The following is a 6,000-nucleotide window of genomic DNA, read 5'->3' on the forward strand; positions in this document are numbered from 1 at the left end:
GACACAATAAGAACCCTGAAAATTCCTCATATGCGTTGAACCAATCCCTCGATACAAAAGAGAAGTGAACTGTTGTCTTTGTCATGTTCCACTTTCAAAGATTCCATAATGGTGTCGGTTTAGAGTTGGGTTGATAGCGTAGTTATATTGTGCACATTATATATAGAGTTGGCTGGCTTGGTAATCTAACAATTATGTCTAAGCTGAGCATTTATCATCGAAGTACATACAAATGATGCTGGTACACACACACACACACACACACACACACACACACACACACACATCCAAAAGTACACAGGGGTGGTCAAGCCCAAACAGGCAGGCAGGAATCTCATACCCGCCAACATTTCTCCAATGAAAATAGAAATGTCCTGTTCAATAACTCAAGATACATAAAAACATAATAAAACATTAAACATTTTTTAAACAACTTCCCTAGACAGGGCTGCCTTCAGATGTCTTCTAAAGGTTGTATAGTTACTTATCTCCAAGGCTTGGTGGTCATATACTGGGGTCAGCAACCTTTTTCAGCCATGGGCTGGTCCACCATCCCTTAGACCATGTGGTGGGCCAGACTATATTGGGGGGGGGGATGAACAAATTCCTATGCCCCACAAATAACCAGAGATGCATTTAAAATAAAAGGACACATTCTACTCATGTAAAAACATGCTGATTCCCGGACTGTCCACAGGCTGGATTGAGAAGGCGATTGGGCCGCATCCAGCCCCCGGGCCTTAGGTTGCCTACCCCTGTCATATACTCTCCAACATTTCTCCAGTGAAAATAGGGACGTCTTAAGGAAAACTGGGACATTTGGATCAAATCAGAAACCGGGATGGCTTCTGTAAATCTGGGACCGTCCCTGGAAAGTAGGGACACATGGAGGGTCTGGAATCTTTCATTGCCCTTAATGCGGCCACCTTTCCCCTTGCCAATGTATAATAAGAGCAACCAACATTTTTTGAGATGTTTCAGGAGGTCTGGGAAATGACCCAAGATCGGCTCCCTCTCCAACCAGATGCCCTCGCAGAAAATGGTACTACAGCAGTATGGCTGATGCTTTGTGTAGTGACAGTCTGGGCTTAAGCTGCATTGGCAAGTTCTGTCTCTCTATATCCTCAGTACGGCACATACACCATTAAAAGTGCTTTTCATCCCAGGCGCCATCTTCATCAAGATATTCAGCGCTAGACTAAGACGCTAAGCGGGCCTACTCTTACCTTCGCTCTCGTACCAGCACCTTATTTTCACGTGGAAGGCTACTTGACTGTGCCCTGGCAGGCTTTTGTTCCCAGTTTGTACTGGCTCCATCTTCAAACAATCCATTATGGTAGGAGGACATTCTGTGCTATCCTTCACAACTTGGACTGGCTCCACTGATGTACTCCATCTGGTTTATTTTGCTGGCATTAGGCAGTTCACAGCTGTGGGGCTCTTTATAATAAGGGCAAAAATACTCACATATTTTGTCTCTGATCTCATTATGTCTTTGTTTTCTTTCTAGGGGTGTGTGGCGGTGGGGACTGCATATCAACGCTTCCCAGTTTCATATTTATTCGCTAGAAGAAGGAAAGCTGCATTTTGATGCGACATCTGAGGACTTTTTAAAATGCAAAAATGCCTGCATGGTGAGTAAAATCACCATGAGAGTTGAAGAGTTGGAAGGGACCGCAGGGGTCATCTAGTCCAACCCTCTGCAGTGCAAGAATCTCAGCTAAAGCATCCATGACAGAGGGCCATCCAAACTATGAATGAATGTATTGGTGAATTTTCCCAAGTATAAATCCCATAGAGCTTCAGTATGCTGGCAATGTGCACACACTCAGAAGATGATCTCCGAACCATCCTAAGTATCTTCGCAGAAGCTTACGAAAAGCTTGGCCTATCACTCAACATCCAAAAAACTAAAGTGCTGCACCAACAAGCACAAAACAACCCCTCCGCAGCACCAAAAATCCAGCTCAATGGTGTAATGTTGGAAAATGTTGATCACTTCTCCTACCTGGGTAAAACAAAAAAAATCCTTCCAGTAGCACCTTAAAGACCAACTAAGTTAGTTCTTGGTATGAGCTTTCGTGTGCATGCACACTTCTTCAGATACACTGAAACAGAAGTTACCAGACCCTTCTATATAGTGAGAAGGTGGGGAGGGGTATTACTCAGAAGGGTGGTGGGAATGGGTGATAGGCAGATAGCTGTGATGAGCCTGTTGATGACTCTTAACGACTGCAATAGGTCTTACAGGAAAAAGCAAGGGGTGAGAAGGTGAAAAATGGCTTTGTCATGTATAATGAGATAACTACCTGGGTAGTTATCTTTCCAAAAGGGCCGATATTGATGCTGAAATCCAGCATCGCCTGAGCTCTGCGAGTGTAGCTTTCTTCCAATTGAAGTGCAGAGTGTTTGAGGACCAGGACATTCGCAGGGAAACCAGAATGCTTGTTTACAAAGCTATTGTACTACCAACCTTACTGTATGCTTGTGAAACATGGACCACTTATAAACTCCAACTCCTCAAAAGATTCCATCAACGGTGTCTCCAAAAAATGTTACATATCACTTGGGAAGCAAGGCGAACCAGTGTACTGGAAGAAGTAAAGATCACCAGTGTTGAAGCAATGATTCTTCAACATCAACTTCGTTGGACTGGTCATGTTGTTCGGATGCCTGAGTATCATCTTCCAAAGCAACTACTCTATTCCGAACTTAAAAATGGAAAGTGTAATGCTGGTGGTCAACAAAAGAGGTTTAAAGACTCTCTCAAGGCAAATCTTAAAAAATGTAGTATAGACACTGACAATAGGGAAACACTGGCCTGCGAGTGCTCCAACTGGAGAACAGCCTTTACCAAAGGTGTCATGGACTTTGAAGACGCTCAAACTCAGGATGAAAGGGGAAAACATGCTAAAAAGAAGGCACGTTTGGCAAACCCTCACCGTGGTCAACTCCCACCCAGAAACCTATGTCCCCACTGTGGAAGGACGTGTGAATCCAGAATTGGCCTCCACAGTCACTTCATGGAAGACATTCTTACTCAGCTATGAGTGATCGCGAAAGAAGAAGAAGAAAAAGACAGGTAACTTTGTGCATTATGCACAAAACCAGCAGGCTCTATTTTCAAATCAGCACTTCGAATGACCTTTGGAATCTGCATTTTGAGATGAAAACCTGCAATGTTACTATATTCCTTTGTTATCACCTCGTAGTTGCAGAAGGGCTCCTCTGTCCACCAAGATGCTTTGCATCAGCACCTCGTCAGACCTACGGAAGCCGTGCAAAAGGTCCGTGTGCCTTTGCCATTTTAAATTAGTCTCCCGCGTTTACAAATATACTTTGAGGCAGAGCCTGAGCAAAGCCATGGTTAATGTAACTAATCAAAGCTCTCCCTCTCCCTCGTTGCCACAATTAGCCATCCCTCCTCTCCATGCCCAAGTGGGTTTCTTCATCAAATTATTAAAGCCTGACAGCTCTGCTGGTCAACAGCATTAACACTGTGCATCTACTGTTCAGCGTGAGTTACAGGTGTTGCTGAGCTGAAATTTCTCAAAGACTTTTTTTCCCCTGAGAAAATTTCTGGGGGTGAAAAGGGGGGAGGGTACCATGCTGAAGAATTTTCTCAGAATACTATTCACCATTTTTTGCAGGGGGTGGAGGGATGGGGGCAGCTACTTACACACACACAACATACACAACAGAGAGAGAGAGAATGAGAGAGAGAGAGAGAGAGAGAGAGAGAGAGAGAGAGAGAGAGAAGAAGAAGAAGAAGAAGAAGAAGAAGAAGAAGAAGAAGAAGAAGAAGAAGAAGAGTAGGAGTTTGGATTTGATATCCCGCCTTTCACTCCCCTTCAGGAGTCTCAAAGCGGCTAACATTCTCCTTTCCCTTCCTCCCCCACAACAAACACTCTGTGAGGTGAGTGGGGCTGAGAGACTTCAGAAGTGTGACTAGCCCAAGGTCACCCAGCTGCATGTGAAGGAGCGGAGACACGAACCCAGTTCCCCAGATTACGAGACTACCGCTCTTAACCACTACACCACACTGGCACACACACACACACACAGAGAGAGAGAGAGAGAGAGAGAGAGAGAGAGAGAGAGAGACTGCAGGAGATGACATTAGCTCATTGCAAAGAAGAGTGTTTGGCCTGATCCAATTGCACTTTTCTTATTTTCAGTTTCTCCATCCATGTACTGTATGGGGTAGATAATTTTGATGGGTCATTTGCACATAGCTCCAGCTCAAGGCACCTGAGAAGGGAGCTGGGTATTTTAAAAGGAATGCACAAGAAGACAGTTATGGACTCAAGCTTCTGAAGAAGAGGAAGAAATACTTGTATGATCAAAACACTGACAACAAAAAAACATTGACGACGACAACAACAGTTTTATTATTTATACCCAGCCCATCTGACTGGTTGGCTTCCAACATATATAAAAACATAATACAACATTAAACATTTAAAAAAACTTCCCTAGACAGGGCTGCCTTCTGATGTCTTCTAAAGGTTGTATAGTGACTTACCTCCTTGGCTTGGGAGGTCATATAACTCCATGCCCTCCAAAATTTCTCTGATGAAAATAGGGACGTCCTAAGGAACAGGGGGACATTTTTGAGATCATCTCAGAAACCAGGACGGCTTCTGTAAATCCAGGACTGTTCCTGGAAAACAGGGACACTTGAAACGTCTGTTAATATTTGTTTGTTTGTTTGTTTTGTATCCTGCCCTTCATCTGAAGATCACAGGGTGGTTCACAACATAAAAATACAAAATGAGAAGACAAAATACATAATAAAAAACAAAGACAGAACCAATTACCCCCCTCTCCCACAAATACATTTAAAAGAGCATCGAATGTGAATCAGCCAAAGGCCTGTTTGTAGACAAATGCTTTTGCCTGTTTCCTAAAGATATTTAATGAAAGAGCCAGGCAAGGCTTCCTGGGGAGAGCATTCGACAATTGGGGAGCCACTGCAGAAAAGGCCTGCTCTCATGTTGCTACCATCCAGACCTCTTATGGACGAGGCATGTGAAGAAGGGCCTCAGAAGATGAGGTTCATATGGGGAGAGGCGACCCTTGAGATACTGCAGTCCTAAGCCATCTCTTGCTGTAAAGGTCTAAACCAGCAACTGACATTCAGTGGAATACTGCCACTGTCTGTGGAAGTTTTGCTTAGCTATCATAGCTTACAAATGTGGAGCCTGGATAAAAATGATCAGAGGCATTGTCCTCCATTTTTTAACAGGAGAATTCAGACTCGCCCCCAAACAAACTTGATTGGCAGTTACAGGGCTGATAGAAGGAGATACAGTCATACCTTGGTTTTTGAACAGCTTGGTTTTTGGACATTTTAGCTCCCGAATGCCGCAAACCCAGAAGTGACTGTTCCGGTTTGCGAACTATTTTTGGAAGCCGAACATCTAACGGGTCTTCTGGTTGGCTGCAGGAGCTTTCTGCAGCCAATCCAAAGCCGTGCTTTGGTTTCTGAGGGTTTTGGAAGTCAAATGGACTTCCGGAATGAATTCCATTCGACTTCCAAGGTACGGCTGCACATCTTTATAAATGCTAAAAGGAGTCCCTCCTAGTTATTAAGGAAGCTGCGTAAACATACAAGAGTGATGTAGGCATGATGTGACCCAACGGTGACCCAACATTGTCCACTCATCGTATCTGGAAGTCATCGTTTGAGGGAGAAGGAGAAGGAGGTCATGAATTTCCCAAAGAGCATGAATCTCTGAGAAGCTGTCTGGATATGGGGATTAATTCCGGCAAAAGGACTTGTGCTACTTTACCTGGATTCACCCATCTCTATAATTGACTGTCAGCAATGCTTGTGGTAGCTATGCTGAGCCAGCAAGATTGACAGGGGAGACTCTTTCTGTCTGCCTGCCTGCCTGGGTCACTAGCTGAGATAAAACTAGATTCAATAAAAATGTGATTATTGTTTAGCACAGAAATCGCTTCTGTTTGATGGCTTATTGTTTATCATCAATCTTG

The sequence above is a fragment of the Podarcis gaigeae genome, assembly GCF_964106915.1.
Source record: "Podarcis gaigeae genome assembly, chromosome: 5".
In the NCBI taxonomy this organism is placed as follows: Eukaryota; Metazoa; Chordata; class Lepidosauria; order Squamata; family Lacertidae; genus Podarcis; species Podarcis gaigeae.